This window comes from Prionailurus viverrinus, chromosome D1 (assembly GCF_022837055.1).
Source record: "Prionailurus viverrinus isolate Anna chromosome D1, UM_Priviv_1.0, whole genome shotgun sequence".
Taxonomy (NCBI): domain Eukaryota; kingdom Metazoa; phylum Chordata; class Mammalia; order Carnivora; family Felidae; genus Prionailurus; species Prionailurus viverrinus.
In genome coordinates this window covers 109,107,832-109,131,940 of record NC_062570.1, presented here as the reverse complement: position 1 = coordinate 109,131,940, position 24,109 = coordinate 109,107,832, and the positions used below count along the sequence as shown (strand labels likewise).

The 24,109-nt window shown below is 52.2% G+C and overlaps 1 protein-coding gene across 7 annotated transcripts in view; it reads left to right on the top strand.

Moving 5' to 3' along the window:
- MARK2 (microtubule affinity regulating kinase 2) overlaps positions 1-24,109 on the top strand; it is a 58,287-nt gene that overhangs the window by 15,598 nt on the left and 18,580 nt on the right. Inside the window, exon 1 of one of the 7 annotated variants that reach the window (XM_047877444.1) lies at positions 20,623-20,774. The exons of the other annotated variants lie outside the window; for them this stretch is intronic. The gene's annotated coding sequence lies outside the window, so the exon portion shown is untranslated. Of the gene's footprint in view, positions 1-20,622; positions 20,775-24,109 lie in introns of those variants that run through there. 7 annotated transcript variants of the gene reach the window in all.

Genomic DNA, 24,109 nt, shown 5'->3' with positions numbered 1-24,109 from the left:
GCACACACTATCTCAAAATAAATAAATATTTTTTGCAGGGTGCCTGGGTGGCTCAGTCGGTTAGCGTCAGATGTTGGCTTAGGTCATGATCTTGCAGTTCGTGGGTTCGAGCCCCACCTCGGGCTCTGTGCTGACAGCTCAGCCTGGAGCCTGCTTCAGATTCTGTGTCTCCCTCTCTCTCTCTCTCTCCCCCTCCCCCACCCCTATCCCCACATTGGGTCTCTCAAAAATAAACGTTAAAAAATTTTTTTTTTTTAATTTTAAAGTATCTTACGATTCTCAGCCTTGTTCTTTTGCTTGCACTCACCCTCCAATGTCCATGGAACCTCTGACTTTGGAAGGCTTCCCTTGGGACCGCTAGTGGTAGACCTTTGGGCCTCCTCTCATAGTTACTTGTACCAGCTTTAAGCAGATCTTTTTAAATTCATCTCATTTGTTCAGAATCACTTCTCATCGGGTCATTAAAAAACACTGTTTAATCAGGTGCTTAACTTATATCAATTTGAGTCTACAGATAGACTTGCGGGATTATAGCTCCATTCCCCATCACTCAGCAGTCCCATAATCCTCTGCTTTTTACACAAAGCTTATTTCTTTTCAGATTCACATGTGGCTTTCATTCCAATTCCAGAATTGAACTTGATGTGCTTTTCTCTCTCTCTTCGGCCGCTGGTCTGTATAGAAGATAGACTTTTGCTTTCAAAGGCGATTTGTTCACTCTATTAGCTAAGGCAGCGACTCCGTAACGGTGCCTCTTGGACGGCCCTCTAGTACATTAGTCTTCCAAGTGGTTGGGGAACTCTCAAAGGGAATGGACGGAGTCCTTGAAGGGTCGACCACCCCTGCCCGTTGTCACTCACGGGGCACGGTCTGCTCTGAGGCTGGCGTCGTTAGCTGTAGACATAATGATAGCCTGTACGTATTGAACACTTACTTTGTCCCAGACGCTTGTTTAGCTGTTTTACATTGATTAACTCATTTAGTCTCTGTGAGATGGTGGGTCTTAGTGAGGAAATAGAGGAAATAGAGGTGAGGAAAAAGAGGCCCAGAAATGTTGAATAGCTTGTTTGTTACAAACCCAAGTGGTCCAGAGGGCATCAGTGTCAGAGCAAGACTTTCTTAACTGTGGCAAATCCTTTGGTTCCGTTTTCAGCCGTGTCCGGGCAGTAGGAGACAGATAGATACCTTAGGATTCGCTCCTAGTCAGCATGGGGCCGGCTCAAGAGTTAGTTGTTTCTTCCTGCCCTTCGTGGCCCTAGGGGTACAGACGCAGCTGGCCAGGCTCACCTCCCCTGGCGTACAAGAGCTATGGGAAACTTTTTAAAAAACTTTATTATTTAACCCTCGCTTCTGATTGCCCTCTTTATCTCTTCTCATCTTCCGGAATTTCAAGAACCGTTTTTAGAAAAGCCAGAATTCTGAGACCTAAAATGAGTAACTAACAAGTAAGTACTGAGCCCGTAGCATGGGACGGCTTTGATTCCTAGATTTGACTGCCCTGCTCTGTAGCACCCATGAAATGCTGGGATCCTAGAATGCTCTTTGTATGCGCTCCCACACCCCTGCTCCCCCCAGAAAGAAAAAAGCTGTTGTGCATGGGTATTAACTGTGTACGTTTTATCACGAAAAGAATGTTCTCCCTTTACAACCGTCTACGTGCCACTTACACAGAGGCCCGGAGCCACTTGCTTTTAGCCCTGACTGCCAAGGGCACTGAGCACCGTAGCTGGTAGTACCAGGCCGCTGTGTGCATTTGGGACGTGCCAGTGCGATGCTGGGAGCTGAGCTCTGGCAGTCCCGCTGTGCCTCTTTATCCCACTGCTTGTTTTATACGCCACTACTTCCTGTTTGCTTTGGTTCAGTCTTCGTCTGGCTCCCTCCTCTCTCCTGAGGCTGGTGCCCCCAGCTCTGCTTCTGGATCTCCGGGACCTCTGCTGTTTCTTAGAGCGACTGCGCTGTGCCCCTCTGTGGAATTTAGTTCACCTGAGTTTATGCGTTTATGGTTTGATTCGCTTGCTTGTCTCCCCCGGACAGCGGTGCCTTTTCTGTTAACGGTAGTGCCCGTCAGACGTTTTGAGGTTTCTTAGCAAAGTGCTGAAATTTTAAGGCTATTTTAAGATGCCAGCGTGGGGTGAGTAAAGTGGCCGCCGCTGTCCTTACCCACTTGTGCCCCTCTTGCCGCCCTAGCAGAGAAAGAGAGGGAGTCCGACCAGGAGTGTATTTTTGTTCAGACCTCATTCGCTTCTCCAAGACCACGGTTGCGTGCCATTTCTAAATTACTTTCTTTCTGTTACGGGGTAAAACCAAGGTCCACGTAAATGACTTCAAGAAGCAAAGCCTGTCAGCTTTCTTATGAGCGGTCTCCCCCTGCCCACATCCCATCTCCAGCACATTTTTATCTCTCAGCAGAGGTAGCTGCTGTTCACACACAGGTAGGTATTCTTTAGAGAGTGCATGGCAGTGTTTTCTTGCTAATAGAAAGGCTGTCGTAATGGGTTAGGTCCATAGGGGCTCGGCCTTTCTATACTTGTATTCCCAGGAAGAAAAATCTCTACCTTAATTACCACATCACGCTGGCAGAGAGGTGTGGCTGCTAATTGATTAGATGACAGTCCTTTGCGTTGATGCGGAACCGTTAGGGTGGTTGGGTTTCGTTTTGTTTTTAAATAAACAAATAGATTTGAGCTAGGTAAGTTTATTTCGGAGAGATGAAGTCCTGAGGAGGGATTTCCCTTTATGAATCTCGCGTGCTTAGTGCCGTTTCTATGTCCCTATTTTCTAACCCGGTAGTAAGCGCTAAGTTGGCTTTTCTTGCCATTTTGGGGCACGTGGGGAATATGTCTTTTCCTCCCCTGTGTCTCCGGCATGCTCCCTTTCTGCTGGGTAGAACCAGATTCCTTTATTTGGTTTGCTTGTCCTTCCCTCCTGTCTTGGAATGGTTGAACTCTATTCTGAAATATATTTTTAAGATAGCGTCTAAAAGCAAACACCCTGCCTTCCTTGAAACCACAGAAACTGCTTGTGAAACAGCCGACAGGGCCAACTGCCAAGTCTGCACTGTTAACCCACCCTGATGACAAATGTCAGACACTGATGGCACACCGTAGTCATGACTGGTGTGAGGGTTTGCTCAGTAATAAATGTGTAGGTGCTGAGCTCCCGGTTTCACATCCAGAATGCCCACATAATAATATTCTTCATGGTGAACCATTCCGGGAGAGTCTTGTGTAGCTAATCTGCTGTCTACTATACAGGAAAGGTTTAAAAAAATTTTTTTTTAATGTTTTTTATTTATTTTTGGGACAGAGACAGAGCATGAGCAGGGGAGGGGCAGAGAGAGAGAGGGAGGCACAGAATCTGAAGCAGGCTCCGGGCTCCAAGCTGTCAGCCCAGAGCCCCACGCGGGTCTCCAACTCATGGACTGAGATCGTGACCTGAGCCGAAGTCGGACACTTAACCGACTGAGCCACCCAGGTGCCCTTTAAAAAAAAAAAAAAAAATTCTTTTAATGTTCATACAGGAAAGGTTTTAAACAAACCAATTCCCATTCCTCCTCACCTACTTTTTTTTTTTTTTTTTTTTTTTTTTTTAATTTCAGGAAGTGATTTTCTTTTGAGGTGATTTGGACCAAGCTTCTTACCAGCTTTTCCCATTTTTAAGTTAGAACTGGCTTTCGAATTGTTTTTCCCCTCAGTGGAGGAGAACTTGGGCCTTAATCTTTATCCCCAGGCCCTGAAATGACTGACTTCTGTTTTTTGTTTATTTGTCGGTTTGTTTGTTTGATGGCATAGAATTTTCTCTGTCTAGGGAATTTTCTTTCTTTTCTTTTTTCCTTTTAATTTTTATTTAAATTTTAATTAGTTGATATACAATGCAGTATTGGCTTCAGGAGTAGAATTCAGTGATTCATCACTTAGGAAATGTTATTTCTTTACAAGTACTTTCAGGAATGAGTATTTGTTCCTCCCTATTATCTTCCTAAAGAGCTCTGAAACCTCTGGGAGCCTGATAGGCGAGAATACAATTTGAAAACTGGCATCCAGACACCTGGGTGGCTCAGTTGGTTAAGTATCTGACTTCTGATTTGGGTTCAGGTCATGATCTCATGGTTCATGGGATCGAGCCCCATGTCAGGCTCTATGCTGACAGTGCAGAGCCTGCTGGAGATCCTCCCTGTCTCCCTCTCTCCCTCTCCCCCTGCCCCCCCCATCCTCTGCTCACTTGCTCTCTATCTCTCAAAATCAATACATAAACATTAAAAAGAAAACAGTATCAGCGTGCATTGAGCTATAGCACTGATTGAGTGGGAGGGGAGATCAGGCTTGACAACCAACAATTGAGAAATAAAAGGAAAAATATTTAAAGTGCTCCCTGTTCACAGCACTGTCATGGGGGTTCTAGATGCAGAGTTTGAGGAATCCTTTCCAGGTCTTCCCCAAGAGCACCCTCTTTTGTCCTTTTGTTAGGGGTTTATTCTGACTTCATTTCCATGACCTGAGTCCTGAGCAGCTTTTTTGACTTTATGTTTAAGTTCTCTTCCCACATCACCTTTGCTTGTCTGTTAGGCCTGCCCCTAGTTTCCAGATGGGGAGGAGACCAGGGAGGCTAAATGGTTTATTTTTCAGTGAGTCTCGCTGGGTTGGCTTCCTCTTAATGCCAGCATCGCATGACTCCCCACAGTTGGCTCAATGGGGGTGCATCCCCATTCGCTGAAGCCCCAGGGTTTAGATAGATCCTGGCAGAACTCGTGAGCCTCGCTAGAAGTGAGACCTGGGATCTTCAGATCTCTCCACCTGTGGTTCTTCTGAAGGAAAAAAACAAAAACAAAAGTCACAGACTTCTAGTAAATTGGAGGGATTAGGTGGACTGTTAACTTTAGTTCTTGGGTTTGGTCCCACCTTGGACTGTGATTTGTGTTTTTTATCTCTCCTACTAGATAATCAGCTCTTTTGAAATCTGAGCTGTTTTTATCCTTTTCTGTGTACCCTCTTCCCCCAGAGTCTTGGAGTGCTTCGTGCAAGGTCATCTCTTAATTGTGAAATAAAAAGTCAGAAAAATTATAAAATGGGCATTATTTACTTACAGCTACCCTTGGGAGCGTGTGTCCGTACTGATTTGTAAATCCGACCTCTCTCTGTCTGGTTTTTGGACACAGAAGTCACAAGTCTTCGTTTGTGTCTTATTGGTGTAATAATGACTACAGAGAACAGCTTTTTCAGGACGAGGGGATGAGGAGAAAAGTTAACTCTGTTACTGGGTTGTGTTAAGAACCCAGAGAGGAAAGCGCATGGGGAGAACCTGCTGCCGAGGAAACCCTGTCTGGCTTCCTGAAGCAGGGACCAGAGCCAGGAAGCAGGCCCTCCTGGCTTTGGGGGAGCTCCGTTCTTGCCTCTGACACACAGCATCTCTGGCTACATAGGGGCTTCTGGTTCAGTTGGCCTCATCCTCCCCTCTTTTGGATGGTTGAACAGAGAGAGGTACACTGAGTGTTGGGGATCTTGTCCAGAGTTGGACAGGTCATGCGGTCCGTATCAGAAGGCTGGAGTTATTTATAGTGGGAGAAAAGCGCAGGAGCGTGGCACAGGAAGAACTCATTTCACACCACCTCGGCGCCTGGTGATGATGAGAACCCAGATTTGTCTTTGAGCGTCTCAGGGCAGATCAGTTGCTTTTCTGAATTGACCAAGAGCTATGACACCCGGGGCAGTGTTTTCCAGGACCGATGTGGGCAGGGCAAGGATGAGATGGTGGAAGACCGTTTTCTCCTCTCTTCTTGATTCCCTGGTCTTTGTGACTCAGTGTGAGATCTCCACCTGACTTCTGAATCTTCTGTTTTGGAGCCCCTGCCCAAGGCCCTAGCCGCGCAGGGTGGTGGCATCTGGACCTGCTCGACCGGTCTGCTTGGCCCCCCTCCCCCTCCCCTTACTCTGGGCTGGGAGGCTGAAACCGCTGCCTGGGGGCTTTGCCAAGCCAGTTTCTCCTCATGGGTCGCCTGCCCTGGCAGTCAGGTGGGGAGCTCCCACCCAGGAGCTCCCAGAGGAATCAGGCTACTGGGGGATCGGGCTGCAGGGTGGGGGAGGGGGGTGCCACACACCTACCAGCATTGTGTCTCCTCGGCACTGCTCACACCCAGTGTGCAGGGCCCCGGGGCCTGCTGGAAATAGACTCTGTGTCATGGTGCCTTTCCCTGTGCCTTGTAGCCACGCTCCTGGTAGGCAAAGAGGCTGGGAGGGTTGAGGAGCTTGTAAATTGTGGGTAAATGAAGTCTAGGGGGAGGGAGAGGGTCCTTCCCTAGGGCACACTATGTTTCTAAGTCTGGGGGAGTCACCTGGGTTAACTTGAATTTGTTTTCAGCCCTAGGCAGGAGACATTCTCCAGTGTGTGAGCCTGGTGTCCAAGGCATATTAGATGAGGTTGACTTACGGAGCCAGACTGAGGTAGCTTGAGCCGATATAAGCCAAGGTCGGGATGTGGTCTTCGGGACGTGCGGACCATGCCCACTTCCTGCTGCAGTCTCAAGGATGGGGCTGGAAGGCCTACGAGCACAGAGGCACCGAAAGCCCTCAGGCCTCCACAGGGCAGACCCTCCTTTTATAAGTGGGGGGAACACAAATCCCAAGAGGGTGAATGACTCACTCAGGGTAATATCATTTGTTTGCGGGGGGCCGCGTCTAGGGTCACCCTCCCGGGGACCTTGGCAGTATACCCGCGTCGCTTCTGCTTCAGAGGCATTCCTGTGGAAGGCCTGTGTAGGGGCTAACCTGCAGACCTCCTGGCGGAAGGGAGGCCGGGAAAGGACAAGTGGAAGGGCAGCAGGCCCCGGCTCCACACACCGGAGATGAGTTCTGAAATCCTGCCGGAGACTTTGGCCACAGAGGTGCCAGAAGGCCGCAGGGAACGGATTTAAAGCAACGGGCACCAGCATTGTAGTCCTGACCCGGGTTGGAGCCCAGGTGTGCTAAGAGCTATCAGGTCGGGAGACTCCGGAAAAAGCAGGAGGACCCTGACCCTGACTTTTCCTCGTGAATCAGGAAGGCATTTACGGAGAGCCTGTTAGGTGCCCCGTATGCCTAGGCACCGAGGACACAGAAATGACCCCAGTCCTGGAATTTCCCCCTCAGGCTGCGCTCTCAGCCTTGCGTAACTGAACAAGGCAGCCACCAAGAGTTGTGAAGTAGGCCCTTCCCCAAGCAGTGAAGTCCTTGCACCAAGAGGCTTGAAGTTCTGTGACAAGGACCTTGTGAAGTCAGAGGGATGGAGCAGGGAAAGCTCTGGAAGTGATGTGTGAGCCGAGGCTGACCAGGAAGAAGAATGGGAGTGGATGATGGATGGGAAGTGTCCCAGGCGGTGGGAGGCTGTAGCAAAGGCCTGGAGGTCTGAGAGAACATTCTACATTTGACGACAGTTGGCTGGAGCCCAGAGTGAGACTCTAGGAAGGGACGAGGGCCAGGCTGGAGCTGCAGGTAAGGAAAGGGAGCCAGCCAGCTCATTATGCAGCCGAAGGAAAAATCCAGAAACCGTGTGGGTCTAGTCTGAAAATCAGTTGTATGTATATACATACGTATACGTACGTAGACATTTTACACACGTGTATACACACACATACGTGTGCACACAGGTATATAATTATTAGTCATGTGTGTATAAGGGGTACTTTGAAAATGAAGCCGTCACTTCCTGTTGCCAGTGCTGGGTGCCCTGCTGAGATTACTGCCGGCTCCCCCCACCCCATGTTGTAGAGGGAGAGACTGGACTGGTGTTTTTATGTGCTGGTGCGGGTGGAGAGGAGGCTGAGGCTGTAGTCCTGGTGGGATGACTCTGGCTTTGACTTCGGAGCAGCCTGGCCAAAGACACTTGGAGCTTCTTCAGGCCCTGGGGTCAGGACCGATTTCCCTTTTCTTTGGGGGGAATGACTCAACGGGCCATCGCTGCCACCCGAGGTTCTGCAGGCTTTCCTGAGGCTGTCTACGTCAGCCAGTGGGCCAGTGTTGAGAAAGAGGAAGTACCTGGTGGCTGTCCCTCCTGCCTCATATTTCTGTCGCTAAACAGCACCTCTCCGTGGCAGCCTTGTGCTCCGCTCCAGCGAAGGAGGAGCTCTTCCCTCCCTGTGGGAGGGGCTGTCATCCGTGGCTTCTGCTGTACCCTTGGTCACAGATTAGCTTGTACTACACAGCCAGAGAGAGTCCACTCCCTTTCTGCCTGTCATCAAGTGCTCGAGTGGGAGACCTTAACTTACAAAGTTGTAGAAATGGCCATGCTCCAGACTGCAGGGTTCAAGGCACAGCCGGGGAAGCGTGTGAAAATTGACCTAAGGTTAGAGCTTGGTGGGCTGTCCGCCTCAAAGGTGTAATGGGACAGCGTTTTGCTTCTGACCACATATGGACGCTGCCCTGCAGACAGCTGGGCTGTCCCCTCTCCTGCCAGGGAGTGAGTTTTGTTCCAGTGCCAACCTGGCTTTTACTGTTTCCCTTCCTGTCTTTCCCCAGGGACCATGAACCTGCCCACCCCCTGTTATGTTCTAGTTCTGATGGGAGTACCATTCAAAGTTCTTGGCAGGAGACCAATTCACTTCTACCCGTGTTGGTTTCCCCTCCTTTTCCCAGTGTGTTTGATGTGCACGTTCCCCAAAGTTCCTTCTGCAGCTGGTTGGCTCTGTAGTACCCAGAGATTGGAGCCTGCCCACGGGGGCAACTCCGCTGCTTCCCTCCCTGGTTTTAGGGGCGGGGCTTGAAAATAGAGGATCATACTCTCCCTCCTCTCCCTCCTCTTCCCCCTCCTCCCCCTCCTCCCCCTCCCCTGTCCCACCCCCAACACTGCCAACCAAACTGGAGTGACCGCCTCAGAGGCTCCAAGCAGCCTCCAAGCGGGACTGAGCCCGGCTCATCGCCCCACATGAAGGCAGCTATCTGGAGAAAGATTAATGCACATGTGAGTATGTGAACTCCGGAGCACATTACCATCTCCGACCGGCTCTCTGTGGCAGGTGTGGACTCACTCTGGGGTTAAGGAGACCAGGACTCCTTAAGAGGAGATGGTGACCCAGCCAGGGGTGTGTCTACCCAAGGCCCACCCCCTTATCTAACACATGGGGAAATGGAAAGCACTTCTGAACACCCCAGCTCTCCAGAAGAGCTTGATGGGTGGTTCGGGGAGGATATTCTTGGAATCCCTTGCAGCACAATATCCCTCTTTTCCCTGAGCCAGGTTTCTTAGTTCCTAAGCTGGACAACTACCTTCAGTTTTCGTAGGAGGGGTGTATCTTCCCTGACCTCGGCACGATTGTGAGCGGAAGGTTAGGAACGGTAGCTGCTCTCCCAAATGGAAACATCTTCTTGCTGCTAAGGCTCAAGTGCCTGAGGCAGAGACCAGACCAGAGTAGCCCAGGCTTGCTGAGAGGGGAGGATTGGTTATTTAGGGGCGGTGACAAATGGCTTTGGAGAGGAGCAAGGGAGAGAGAATCTCCTTTCGCAGAGCTTCTCTGCAGCATTGCTGTCCAGAGTTTAGACTGCCTGGAGCCACAGGCTCAGGTGCTGACGGCTCTCCCCTCCTCCTTTCTGTCTTGCGGCCAGTGCTATCATTGTCAAGTTGACCCTCTGATTACGGAGGATGATCCCAATATGGTCCCCCGGCTCCCTGCTGCCTGAGCCCTTCTGCTTTGGAGCTGTACCTAATTTGTCTTCAAATTCTGACTTTGAGTGGGGCAAGAAATGGAAGAAATGGTCATAGGAAGTTGTGTTTGGGTGGTTTGACTTCTGATTGGGCTTTAGGCATCTGAAAACTGAGTGCTTTTTTAATCCAGATTTCCCTTCGAAACCTCTCTCTGTGCACAAACCCTATACCTCAGACAATTCTTGGCGGGCCAGAAAGGCTTTGCTTGGATATGAATTTAGTATGGGGGTCTTCCCGGGGTCCCGTGTTGTCCATCCCTCTAGTCTCTCCCACTGCCCCCCCCCCCCCAATAACATTAACCTTTCATGTAAAGAACGTTGGAAAAATTGAGTACTGTCTCAAGGTCACTGGATCATAAGTGGCATTTAGCATAGTTAGCTGGTTTGGCGTTTGGTGAGAGGTTTCTGCTTTATATTTGAGCAAAAGATTTCTTGGCGGGAGGCCTCTATGCTGTGTTGCCAGTGCTCGCTCGCCCTGTGTACAGGGTTTGCCCCCTTCCCTCCCCTGACGGGTCGTTTTAATCCTCTTGCCTATAAACAAGTGCAGTTTTCAGAACGTGTGTGGGGCCAGCTCACATGACCTTGGTTATCTCCTCATGGGGTAACCAGCATCAGCTTTAGATACCATGGTCACTTGACGTGGCAGAGCAGAGCTGTCAGTAAAGAGGTGGCGACGCCAGGAGGACGCCTGGGTTGGCCAGGGAGGGTATGGTGGTCCCCCCCCCCCCCCCCGCCCTTACTCAGTTTTGCTTTCTGCGGTTTCAGTAGCCCCTGGTCACCCTCGGTCCAGAAGCAGATGGTCTTCTGACCTATCGTCGGAAGGTCAGTAGTAGCCTAACCCTGCATCACAATGTCTACATCCTTCACCTCATTTCGTCTCACCACGTAGGCATCGTATCATCTCACATCCTGACAAGAAGGGGGAATACAGTACAGGAAGATATTTGGAGAGAGCACATTCACATGACTTCTATTACAGTATACTGTTTAAATTGTTTCTTTTTATTATTAGTTATTGTTGTCAGCCTCTTACTGTGCTTAGTTTATAAATCAAACTTACCATAGGTGTGCATGTATAGGAAAATTCACAGTATATGGTTGACCCTTCAACAGCGTAGGTGTTAAGGGTACTGACCCCCACAGAGTCAAATCTGTATGTAATTTTTTGACTCTCCCAGAACTTAACTACCTGCAGCCTACTGTTGACCTTACGGATCGTACGAACAGTTGATTAACCCATATTTTGTACGTTTTATATGTAATATAGTGTATTCTTTTTTTTTTTTTTTTTAACGTTTATTTATTTATTTATTTTTGAGAAGAGAGAGACAGAGCATGAGCGGGGGAGGAGAGAGAAAGAGGGAGACACAGAATCCGAAATAGGCTCCTGGCTCTGAGCTGTCAGCACGGAGCCCGACGCGGGACTCAAACTCAGCGACAGCGAGATCGTGACCTGAGCCGAAGTCGGACACTTAACCGACTGAGCCACCCAGGCGCCCCAAGTGTATTCTTAACAATAAACTGGAGAAAAGAAAATGTCACTAAGAAAGTCATAAGAAAAGGGCACCCGGATGTCTCAGTCGGTTAAGCTCTTGATTTCGGTTCAGGTCATGATCTTGTGGGTTCGTGAGTTTGGAGTTCCTTGCAGCGAGGAGCCTGCTTGGGATTCTCTCTCTTCCTCTCCCTCTGTCCCTTCCCCTCCCCCAACGTGTGCACCTGCGTGCTCTGGTGCGCACCTGCGTGCTTTCATGGGCACACACTGTGTCTCTCTCAAGATAAATAAGTCAAAAGAAGAAAAAATACATAGTACTGTACTGTGTCGGAAAAAAATCCGTGTATAAATGGACCCGCGCAGTTCAAGGCTCAGCTGTATGTAGGGTTTGGTACTGTCTGTGGCTCCAGGCATCTGCTGGGGGTCCCGGAGTATATCCCCCATGGATGAGCAGAGACTGCTGTCAGTGGGGGTGGGGGTGTGATTCCTTAGTGGGGAGCAGTAGGAAGAGTCCACTCCCGTGGGGTAAGAGTGAGAAGCAGTTTCGTTCCTTCTTGCTTTTACTGTTCCTGAATTCCTACTTCTGGTGTCTCATTTATCTTTCTCCTGTATCTCAAATCCTGGCTGCGGGGGGCCCCCGGACACGCAGCTGTTTCAGGAAGCTGCCCCTGAGACAGATGCAGGCTCCTTCATGGATACAGAACCCGGCACCGAAAATCCCATCTTCCCAAACAGTGATTTTGTTGTGTTGTGCTAAGGACAGCTGGTGGTGGGAGCCTGGCCGCCACAGAAGGCCGCCGAGCCTCTGAGCCAGAGGCGCCCAGGAGCCGGGGTGCAGCTGCATTTTCACCGCGGCTGCCCCCCACCCCCCACCCGCCCCATGCAGGTCTCCGTCGCCTCACTACTGAAGAGGCAGCACTCAGTGCATAGCAGGGACTCTGGCCACACTGTGTGTGAGTTGTGTCTGTTTCTTAAATACCTGTCCCATTTCTCCTTGTGACTGTTGACTTGCAGAGGTTCATGTATCTGGAAAATTTTGAGAACATTGCTGACATCGTATACCTCGGGAATCGTGGGATATACTCTGGATCTTCCTAGGGTGGGATCTGTGTGTTGAATGTGCTTCTTACCAGGGGAGAGCAGAGTGGCCTTTTATGGAAGGGATAAAACAGTTGAGCTGCTGGAGCCTTCGCTGGCTCTGCCAGAAAAACCCAAGTCCAAGTCCAGGCCGTGCCAACAGATGACCAGAACGTGGTCTTCATCTCAAGAGCTCTCCCGGGCCAGTTTGGAAAGATCTGTGTCTTTTTGGAGATAGAGAGCATTTTTGATGAACATTGGGTAAAGAAGTTAAAGCCAAAACTCATATCTTTTTCTGGTAACCTACAGAGTAAGTTGAGAAAGCACGTGGAATTATAGTAATAATAGCTAGCATGTCGTGAGCATGTATTACATGCCAGGCATTGTTCTAAGTATTTTGGATGGGGTTTGATATTTCGACAATTCTGACCTCATACCTTTTGTTTTCTCTTGGTAGGAACCCCCTTATGCCTTTGGGGTCTCTGTGGTGGGTGCATGGACTAGATAGAACAACAGAATGAGCAGCAGTGGCCTCTTGCTGCCCGGCTAGCTTCGTCTGATCGGAGGTATCCTGGGTGGCATTTCCCTCCCAATCTTCAGATCTTTGTTTAGGCCACCGTGCCTGTTGGCAATAGGGCCGCCCTTCGGGATTTGTTGGGGAGGGTCTGTTTGCCTTGGTAGGCACCCTTTCTTCCCTGCCCTCTCTAGGTGAATTCGGAGGTGAAGAGCTAAAGACTTGACTGCTTGCCTCCTTCAGAATAACCAGCATTCTCTTGTCTGCAGTCTGTGCCCGGCAGTGGCCCCTTTCTTCTCCAGCACCACCTGTTAATCGGGGGTGGTTCTAGTTCCCGAGGGCTTCCACCGGCACTGAGCTAATCCGTACCAAAGAGCCCTCCTCCCAGGTTCGTGTCAGAGCTCAGAAAGCTCAGACTCTTTCCTCGGACTTTGAAAAGATGAATTAATGTGTAAAAAAGTGCTTTTTAAGGAGGCACTTGTAATGGATAATGGCTGTCATTTCATTTACTATATATACACTCTGCTCCCTAGGTCAGCCCCACCAACTAGGATGCCCTGAGTAGAGCTGCCATTGCCGCCAGAGAAGGAGCAGTGTTTGGCTTTAGGGGACACCTGGGCCTAAAGTTACAAGCTGACATGTACACAAGCGTCCCTGAGAAACTTTCCAGCCTTCTCCACCTAACTTTATATATATACATATATATTTTATTTTGGGGAGAGTGCGAGCAGTGGAGGGGCAGAGAGAGGGGGACAGAGGATCCAGAGCGGGCTCTGCGCTGACAGGCTGACAGCAGCAAGCCCGATGTGGGGCTTGAACTCATGCACCCCGGGATCATGACCTGAGCCCACGTCGGACGCTCAACCGACCGAGCCACCCAGGTGCCCAGTCCACCTAACTTCTGACAAATGAGTCCTCTTCCAAACATCTGGCCAGCTAGCCAAGGCACCTGCCCAGGTCATGGCCACTTAGTAATAGGGTCCAGCAGTCCCAGGGTTGAGGCCATAGTGGCAGCAGTGGGCCCAGTGACTTTTACAGGAAGTACATCCCCAGCTTCAGGTGCCAAACAAAGAGACTGTTCTAAAGAACACTGGCCCCTGATGTGTCAAGGGACGGTCCCAGGTTCCCTTTTCTTCTCTCTCCAACTGGAACTGGAAGTTCTCCTACCTGGTCTTTCGTAGTTATCCCTTCTCTCCTAGAAGGCAGTACCCATTCAAAATTCCTTTTGAAACTCCAGCCTCTTTTCTCACCTCTGCCTGAGTTCATTTCGCATTCCCTCCCTCCTACGCAACCATGCCGGATGCTTTGAAGCCCCCTCCGCCAGCTCAGGTCCTCTTGTTTTAGGCCCTCACCCAGGGTTTGAAGGTTACCGAGCCTTGGTTTCTGCTGTCCGTGCTGCTTGTGGGGAGCAAAGATACGTTCCTGGGTCCCGAGGTAGAACTGAGTTAATTTTCCTGTTCCGGACCATGGTTCGCATCTTACGTACGGATAACCCACTGCTTCAGACACAATGGTGGGCCCTCACAAGCTGGCCTGAGACAGCCACCATTTGTTCCTTCTCCGAACGAACGGAACTTTTGGTAAGTTGGAGATCCCTTGGCTAACGTGCTGCAGCAGGTTTGTTTGCATGTGCCTTGTGGAAGCGCTCTCAGTTTGTAGTGCTGTCGCACCGTCTATTAGAAAAAGTAAGTTGTCCTTCTGGATATCAGGTGACAAAGACAAAAACACAGATGCCACTTCCCACCCAGAAAGGTGGTCTGAGAGCCACACTCGCTCCCGTGATTGTTCTAAGGGACGAGTGAGTCCAAATTCTTAATTTTAGCTGATTGGACTCATTGTCAGGAGGCGCCGGAAACAGCTCGGCGGCCCTCACCCGCTTGCGTTCCTGACGATCTGCTGGAGGAGGAAGATGACGCCTCGGCCTGTGGGCCTGTGAGCGGGCGCAGCCCGGCGGGGGTTTGGTTTGCTCGTGCAGAGAGCGGCCGGTTGGATTTTTGATGGTCCTGTAAGTGGAACAGCCACACGGCAGCCCGGCCAGGTGGGAACGGTTTCGAGGCGGTGACAGCCTTAGGTGCTTTCTCTTACTTCTTCTCCTGCGTGAGCTCTGACCCCTGGCCGTGGTGACTTCTGGGGCAGCAAGCGTCAGCCCGGTGTTTTTTCTGATACTTCCTCCTCCTCCTCCTCCTCCTTCTCCAACACCCTCTTTGAAACCGGAGGAGTAGGAAGGCAGTCTTTTTTCCACTTCCAGGGGAAGCTGCAGTGGAAGGAGGCACATGTCTTATTCAGCACCTTCCAGTGTGGAGCTGGAACTGGACAGGACCCAGAAGGCCTGTTTCCCAGCCTGGGGCTGGATCTGCTCCTCAGCAAAAAAAAAAAAAAAAAAAAAAAAAAAAAAAAAAAGTTATAAGAAAACCATGTTGGAAACGGCAGAGACAAGGGGTTAAATCTGCACCCAGGTAGAAAGGCTGTTGCATAAACGCTGAGAGAGGTTTTTTCTTGTTGTTGTTGTTTTTTTTGTTTTGTTTTGTTTTTCTTTTTTAAGATCTCGTGCTTCTTTTTTACTTTGTGTTGGCAAAAACCCCAGGAGAAGATGGGAGATTCTGGGAGGAGATGATTATGCCGGGTGAGTCAACTGAGCTCCCCAGCTGCCGTTTTTAGTTCCTTTGCTTTTCTGTAACAGGAGGCAGCTTGGGGAGGGGTGGGGGGGGGCAGGGGGGAATGCCGATTTGTGCAGCAGGACAGGAGGCAGGTGTGTATGGGTGAATCGTTCTGGCATTCTGGGGTTGACAGGGCCCTACAGTCATGACGTTGGTCCAAGGAGGAAATATTAAAGCAGAGCTGTCTGAGTGTGGCACACAGTAAGTGTCCCCTACGAGTCACGGCCACCTCCCCAAATCGGTAGCTCTTAGAATGGCTCGAGCTGCATCGCACCGCCCCAGCAAGACGCAGTGGTTTTGATGGCCAAGCGGTGGTGGGATTGAATGTGAAGAGGCAGAGAGATGGGTCTTAAGCGGGAGGGCCCAGTGGTTGTTGGGCATCAGGAAGTTTGGAGGAGAGGGCTCCCCCTCTGTGGTGAAAGGAAGGCTCGGGCTGGTTTGAGGGGGTCGGGGATGGGAGCGTGTGGGCGTCGGCCGTCCCATCCCTGGCTGTGCCCGTATTCCGAGTCTGCCTCCAGTTCACCTTGGTGACCACCTTTACCTCCAGCTTTGGGTGAGGAAGGAGCACCGAGGGCCTCGTCACCGCCTGAGAAAGCCTGTTAATGGAAAGAACACTCCATAGATGTCCTCCATTCTTGGGAGAGGGGGTCTCGTGGCTTCCTGCCCGCTTGGGTGTTGTCTGCAGAGGACACAGATGGGAGTTACTGGTGTGGGTCCCAGAGACCGTCATGAAGATGCCCCCACACATCTCCTCCTTTATTCATTCATACGCACGTATTCATTCAGTACCTGTCGAATACTCCTGCTCTGTGCTAGAGGCATTGTTGTGGGCCGTGAACACACCAGGGCCCTCCCTTCAGAGCGTTGTCTGGTGGGAAGGCCAGCCGGTAGCCAGCAACTTCAAAGGGCAGCAGCTGCCTTGAAAGAGGAGAAAAGGGTCTTTGGCAAGAGGTTCTGATCTTCCTTCTGCCTTTGTCTTGGCTTCCAAGAGGGTGGCTGTAAGGATCAAAAACTGGCACCGTTTTTATTCCTCAACTATTTCAACGTGGGCCAGCCGGGCACATGCACCCTTAGGCACCGAGGGCATACGAAAACGAGCGAGACGCCGTCTCTGACCTCTCAGAGCTCCGGGAGGCTCAGGCGTGGAGACGCACGGTCGCAAGAGATGAATGGGTACCGACAGGGCGCTGTGAGAGCCAGAGAAGGGAGAGATCACTCTCTGCTGAGAAGGTGTTGGGCTGATTCTTTGAACAAAAGGATTTGGGCTAACCTAGGGATGAGAGCGTGTACTGCCCTGGATCCCTTCGAAAGAAGACGTTACGTGATAGCCGGAGCCTCGCCCTTGGTGCGCGTGCGCCTGGGTGGCGCTTACACACCACGGTTCGAACCGTTCCCAGCCGGCAGCCAGAGTGGTGGGGCTGGGGTCCCACCGCGGACCTGTGACTCCAGAGTGACTCCCCTTCCCACCGTGCCGCGTCCAGCCGGACAGCGTGCCACACAGAAACAGAAACTACTAGGCAAAGGACAGGAAGGAAGAGGGAGGCCCGGACACCTCAGCCGCACTGGTTGGTCTCCGTCAATCCTCTGTAAAGTGAGCCAAACCCTTCTGCTGCAGGCTGTCTCCTGCCTCCCCCGGAGCCCTGGGCTGCTGGCAGGCTGACTCTCCTGTGATATGGAGGAACTTGTTGGTCTCCATGGTTACGGGAACCCACTGGTACGGGCGGCGCCGAGTGGAGTGTGAGGCTGGCAGTGAGAGCTTCCCCCAGCCCTTGGCACCATGTGGTACTGGTATGTCGGCTGTTTCTTGGACCTTTTCTGGGAGGAAGGAGTTAAGGAACCCATGAGGAAGGGAAGAGCAGGCACACCTTCCTCCTCTTCTGGGCTCCTTAGAGGCCGGAGGCGTGGCTGCCTTCTCATTCACCCGCTCCCCTTGGCAAGAGTGGTTTTATGTTAGGAAAGAGGGTCCTTTTGCCCGATAACCCCAGCTGTGGTAGAAATTGGACTTTTCCTTATTCCAGAAGCAATACCAGCTTTACTGCGCTGGTGTTTGTGGTCAAGTCTGTAGCGATGACAGGTGACAGCTCTTCTCGGGGCTCAGAGGACTCCTTGAGAGGGGAAGCAGGTTCCTCCCCGAAAGTAAAATGAGATTGTAGGAAACGTTGTCAAGACCTCGCTGCACACTGGGTGCTGTGGTCCACACTGGCGTGGGTTTCTTCATTTTGTCTTCATGCCGATCTTGTGAAGTGGGTGCAGCTGGTGTCCACGTGTCCCAAACGAGGAAGCTGAGATCTAGAGAAGTCAAGGAATCTTGGTCGTGCTCGGTGAACTAGTAAGGAGCAAAGGCAGGGCTCCCGCCCCAGACCCGCCTGGAGCTCTGCCGTGCTCTCCCGCCTCCTTTGCTAAGTAAGCAGAGATACTGTGGTGAATCTACTAGACAGTTCCCTCCCCTAAACTCCTAGAAGGCAGGAACCAGCTCTCTCTGAACTTTGCAACTGGCCCTGGCTCCAGAGGTAGGCACTCAACAGAGGCTTGCTGAGTCAGCAGTGGTAACTGGGGACTGAGATCGAGCCCAAGACCCCAGTGAGCAAATTCTCAGGGATGAGGTACTGGACGCTTGCAAAGCTCTGGTTGCTCAGTAGAATCCACCTGTTTGGGGAAGAGCCCAGCATTTCAAGTGGCTGCAAAGGCAGGAGATTTGAGGCACGCCCACGGCATTGTGGCTCTCGTGTGTGAAGGGGAGCGAGCTGGAGGTGCTGGGTCGGTGCTGACCTCTTCGCAGGCACATGCTGCTGACCTCTGCCGTGGCTGCTTTGAGGCCTCCAGGCCGCTCCCCTCCTGGCCCAGGCCGCAGTGCTGGTCTCCCTGCCTTGGGGTGAGACTTGCAGCTCAAAGAGCTAAAGGGCAGTGAACCACCTTGCTTTTGACTTTGTGCTTCCGCCGTAGGCTCCCGCAGGTCTCCTTTATGGGGGAGGCACCTGCCGTGGCCGGAAAGAGGGAGCAACCTTTTGACACGGCACCACCTCCCTTCCACACCAGGGCATTAAGGGAACATGGGGGGGTCCCCCTGGGGGAGTAATTTGGGGGTGAGGAGGACGCATCCCACCTCTCTACGGGTCAGTGCTTACCGAAGCCTTATACGATGCCTCCTACCCACAATGCTCCTCTGGTTTACTGACTCTTGGCAGTTGAGGGTGACAGTTGCTCAGGACTAAAGGATGCAAGGAAGGCTCCTGGATGCAGTGAGGGAGGAAGGGTGAAAGAACTAGCGACTCACCACGTCCATGTGACTTGCCAGCTCAGTCATGTCCATTTCTCCCCAGCCTCTGTGTTAGCTCGGTACTTCCTCAGTTTACAGAACCCCTTACTGCTTCCCACAAACAGGATTGAGGAAACAGTCCTTCTGTCACATTACAAAACCCTAGGGACTAGAAAAATGAAGCCATTTGATCCTGTCTGATCCTCTGAGTGGTCGCAGGCAAGCCCGAGCCGAGGGTCCAGAGGGATGAGAGCAGGGCGTGCTACGGGCCCCCCTGGGGACACCCTCACAATAGCCCTGTGGCAATGGCCTGAGCCAGACACTGGCTTTCCTGCTGCCCTAGGCATCTCTCCCCTCCTCCTAGCACGGAGAGGCAGAGCCAGGGACTTACCTTCTTTGGGGGGAAATAAGACAGATCAGGCATCAAGAAAGGTTGATGAGAAGCCAACAAAGGGGACCGTGAGGAACAGGCAAGTGGTGGCGTGGACACGGAAGCCCTGGGCTCCAGTCCCGCTCTGTGCTGGGAGGCCATGGGACCTTGGGCAAGTCTCACACCTTCTGTGCTTCAGTTTCTCACATGTAACGTGAGGATGCTACCTATAAGGGTGGGGAGCGTAGGAAATACGTGGCAGCAGAAGGTAGTGTCAGAAACATCAAATCTGTTGGCCAGGGCTCATGTGTTAGGTGAACACTGAGTAGTGTGGTCTCCCTGGGATCTGTGCTCAGGTGCTGGGGGGGGGGTGGGGTGCGGTGCACAGAGGAGCCTTCGTTTGCCCTTCCATAGAGGGGTTTATGGCCTACCAACATGAGATCTCTCAAGAGTTTCTTAGTGGGAAAGATCCTAACCGGAGAAATGGAAGGAATTCGAAGTAGATCTGGGAGCCAGAAGAAAGGTGTGCCCAGGACTCAGAACTCAGACAAGGGGGGTCTCCAGGAGCCCCATGTTAAGCAGGTGCCCAGACAGCAGGGCTTTGCAGGGGGAAGGCATGAGCTCCAGCATCCCTGCTGCCCCCAGCCCTCCAAGTTCTTAAAACAGTATCGTTGGGGTGGGAGGGGGGCGGTGATGGAGACTACCTGGAGGTTAGGCAGGAACCTGGGGATGGACTCCCAGAAGCAGGGCTGGAAGGGACTCAGAGGGACATTTGGTTGGTTCTCCATCTTTTGGGCAAGTTGTAGGATTAAATGCCTCATTCTGTATCAGTGACGAAGGTTTTTAGTCTAGGACCCATCGACCTCTAAAGGGGCTTCTTCACGGGGTCCCAGAACTCCCTGAAATGATGTCCAGAATATTTTATGTCTAAGTGGATTATGCGTTTTCTAAGTTAAACACTGCTTTTTGTGAAGCAGGAGGTCCATCTGCCACTGTTGGGTTGCTGGTTTCTGCTTAACCCCCGCCTTGTTCTCGGCGGGTAGTTTGCCGGTCCAGCAGCAAGGCTGCTGCTCTCTGGGTCGGCACGCCTGATTCATGCACACGCCTCCCAGCCAATTGGAGCCCCTACCCAGGTCCCACCTGCTGCGGGTGAGATAAGGAAGGGTGACCGCCCTGGCTGGAGTGAGGCTCCTCACCCTCTCCCAGCTGTTACCCGGCAAAGCACCTTGGGGAGGGTGGGGCAGCCCGCTTCCGGGGAGGGGGAGGGGAAGGGAGAAGGAAGTTGATCTAAACCCGCCTCTTTCTCTCTCTCTGTCTGCCTTCCTTCCTCTTCCCTTCCTGCCCCTTTCCTCCCACCTTGCTCCCGGTGTAGTGTCCTGGGACTGCGTGCATTTTCTGGCCACCAGGCCCTGGCCTGCGGGAAGCTGTGGGGCTTTTCGTCCCTGTTGCTCTCCTTGCCAAGCCCGGTCTCCCTCTGCTACTGGTGGTTTCGGTTGCGACACAGTCCAGGTTCCCAGGCAGGAGCTGCTCGGGCCTGGCTGCTTCACTGTTTTTCACTGAGGAGGTGGTGGAAGGTGTCGCCTGCTTCGGCTGAGTAAGGGTGGCTGGCAGAGCCGGCAGCCCCCGCCCTGGGCCTGGCTCTTCCCGGCCTCTGTACTTTGCCCTCGCTGCCTGACAGGTTCTGCTGTGGGCTCCGCTGAATGGAAGCTGCCGGTAGTCCTTGTCCCTTTCTCCAGCCGGGTATGTTTTCCCCTTCTCTGCTGTAGGATTGCCCCCATCCTCCCTCCTCCCTCCCACCCAAACACAGGATCTTTAAAGAATTGCTAAGTGGAGCCAGGCGCTAGCACAGGTAGTAAAATTCATGGAAAGAGGCACTGGCTGGGAAGGGAAGAGGGGGCAAATACCAGAAGAGTCTCCACGGGTTGAGTCAGCAGGCGCCCCGCAGGGTGAGAGGAGAACCAGGGGGAGGGTGCGCCGGTGGGAGACTGGGATCTGGGGCGGCCGGCCGCCTGGGGCCAGTGCCCAGGGGACCCTTTTCTTCCTCCCACGGGGCCCAAGCATACTGTGCCTCTGGCCAGGGACTGCCTGCCTGTCACCCTTCCGAGTCCTGGGGAGGTCTCAGGACACTTGAGGCCAGGCCTGAATGCCCAGCCCCACAGCATGAGCCGTTCTCGGGGAGCACTGTGCTCGGGGACAACTGTTGGTAGGAGCCCCCAGCATTAGGGAAGGGGCCCTGCCTACCTGAGTCAGCGCTGGGCCTCCGGGGTGGAGGCTGTCTTCCGGGCGAACCTGGCAACACGCCTAAGGCTGAGTTTGGAGATCCCAGGTTGAAGGGCCCACTGGATAGAAGGCCCTTTCTCTTCTTCCTGGGTTCTACATTCCACCATCTGTTGAGCCCCCGAAGCAGTTCCAGTCCTGCTTCTGAGTCAAGCGTGCTTGAGTAACCTGTGTGGTCTGCCCTTGGTCCCAGATACTGTCTCACAGGGCAACCCCCTGTTCTTTCCAAAAGCTGCCTGAGAGCCATGCTGTCAACTTGCAGCGGACATGCTCAGATTTTTAGGGTCTGCCTGTGGTACGCTGTGGGCCAGAGCTTTGGGGATGTCTGGTGTTCCTACCTTACTGTGAGCAAGGAGGACAGAGGTGGAGGGAAGAGTGTGGATTTAGTGAAATCCTGGGGGCTTTGGGGGGGGGCTGGAAGGGCAGCCAGTCCCCAGCCCCCCACACAGTGGTGAGATCTGGGTCTGCGCTGAGTGGGCCTAGTCAGGACCGTGGAAGAGACAGACGGTCTCCATGCCCTTACCTCCACTTTAGCCTTCAGGGCGGCCACCTCACATGGGGCCTCGGTCCAAGAAACGTTTTCTACTGGAGACTTTCTCTTTTCTCCACTCCCTTTCTCCTTTCTTCACTTCCTCCCCTGGGCTCTCCTCACCCTGCCCCCCCCCCCCCATCCCTGCTGTGTCTCAGAGAAGAGGCGAGAGGGAGGGACGGCTACGCTCTTTTGAGTCCTGAGAGTTGGGTGATTCGGCCCTGAAAGGGGAGTGGGTGAATTTGGGAGCAGGGGATCAAAGAGCACAGCCCCTGTTCTCTGCTTCTCTGGGTCCTGGACAAGCAGAACCTTCCCTCTGTTCCGGATGCCCGGCTTGGAACCAGCCCTTCACGGCTGTCCTGTCTAGTCGCCTCCCGTGAAGGCTGGAGGTGCTGGTGCAGGCTAGGAGGGCTCCACTAAGAGGTGGAAGTCTTGTGGACAAAGACAATAGTATTTGGGAACTAAAAATAATTGCGATACGGGTCGCTCTTCATGCTGCACTGGATAAAGCATTTTATGTGTGTTCTCTCACCTCAAGTGAAGTTGGGAATATTTTATCACCACTTTACAGATGAGAAAACTAATACCAGTAAGTAGGGGAGCCAGGACTTGAACCTAGTTCTGCTGGGCAGAGCTCCTCGGCCCCCGCTAGACCATCTCCTGACCCAGATGTGTGGAATCACCGTGCACTGGTCATCTTTTGGATGGTTTCCTTCACCCTTTGTACTCTCATCTCCCTCTTAAGGGTGGTGTTGATAATAATAAAGTTAGCATGTGTTGAGTAATTGGCAGATTTAGGATTTGTCTCTGGCATTTGCACTCGTAACCACACCTCTCGACCCCTGAAAGGAGGGAGGTGGATGGCAGGGCCCCTCTTGTGTTTAGTTGACATTTTGAGGCCCAGTGCGCAGCTGAGCCTGGCGGGGAAAGCCATCCTGTTGTACCGCAGTGACCAGCCCCTGGAGCCAGGGACACCAAGAGGGATGGGCAGAGCAGAAGTCAAGAAGGACAGTAGGATTTCCAGATTTGGCTTCAGAGGGGCAGAGGGCCCAAACCTTCAAGTGTACGCTAAATTCCTGTTACAAATTTTGAGGACTTGGAGTCTGCCAAGTCCTCGGATCCTCAGAAAAGAGGGGAGGGACAAAGTCAGGAGGTGAATTGGTGGTTGCCGAGGACACTTTCCCACCCATCTTCCTCTCGTGAGAGCTAGGGCAGAGGGAAGGTCTCCCCTGTCACGCCCTCTGAGGCAGGCCAAGTAGAGAGCAGACAGTCTAGCAGCACTTGCTGGGAGGATGGGACTGAGAAGAGGTAGGCCATGGAGGCCAGACCTTCAGGACCCTGATGGACGGGGCTCAGGGTACCCTTTGGTAGACTGAGCCAAAGGCAAGCACCAGCAGGGCCGAGGAATGTCCTTGTCTCCAAGGGATGTGAACCCTATGGTTGCTTTGGCAGGGTAAAAAACAGATGTTTGAAAACCTATTGGTCTTAGGGGCGCCCGGGTGGCTCAGTCGGTTGAGTGTCCCGAGTTTGGCTCAGGTCATGATCTCATGGCTTGTGAGTTCGAATCCCATATCAGGCTCTCTGCTGTCAGCGCAGAGCCTGCTCGGGATCCTCTATCCCTCACCCTCTCTCTCTTTCTGCCCCTCCCCTGCTTGCACTCTCTCTCAAAAAAATAAACATTAAAAAAAAAAAAAAAGAAGAAAGAAAGAAAAAGAAAATCTGTTCTAGCAAACACTGAAGACCAACCAGGTTTAAGTGAGCAACCGGGTGTCTGAAGCACAGAGGCCAAGAGAGTTGGGTGGGCTGGAGTGGGCAGACAGCAAAGGCTTTGAGGACCTGACTGGTGAGGACTTGCAGGAGAGAGAACACTCCCTAAAGGGCAAAAGAGGTTAAAAGGGACTCTGCTGAGATGTCAGGAACCTTTCCCTTCAAAAGCTGCCATATGCATGGGGTCTTTTTTCTCCTCGAAGGCCTAAATCCATGAGCTTTCAGGATCCGAGTCAGACAGTTTACCCCAAATCAGCCAGCAGCTACCATGCAAAGAGAAAAAAAAAAGGCCTTCCTTGATGGCAAGGAAGAAGGGGGAACTGTCAGTAGCAGGGTATTTGCTTTGTGTTACTGTTTTTCTGCCTTGAAAGCATCTGGTTAGGGAAGCAAGCTTCTTCGAGAAACCCTGGACAGTTCTTTGGTTGGTAGCAAGTCATTTCTTTCCTCTGTGGTTTTGAAGGGCTTCATTACAGCCCCAGGGGGCCATGAAAGGAAGAACTTT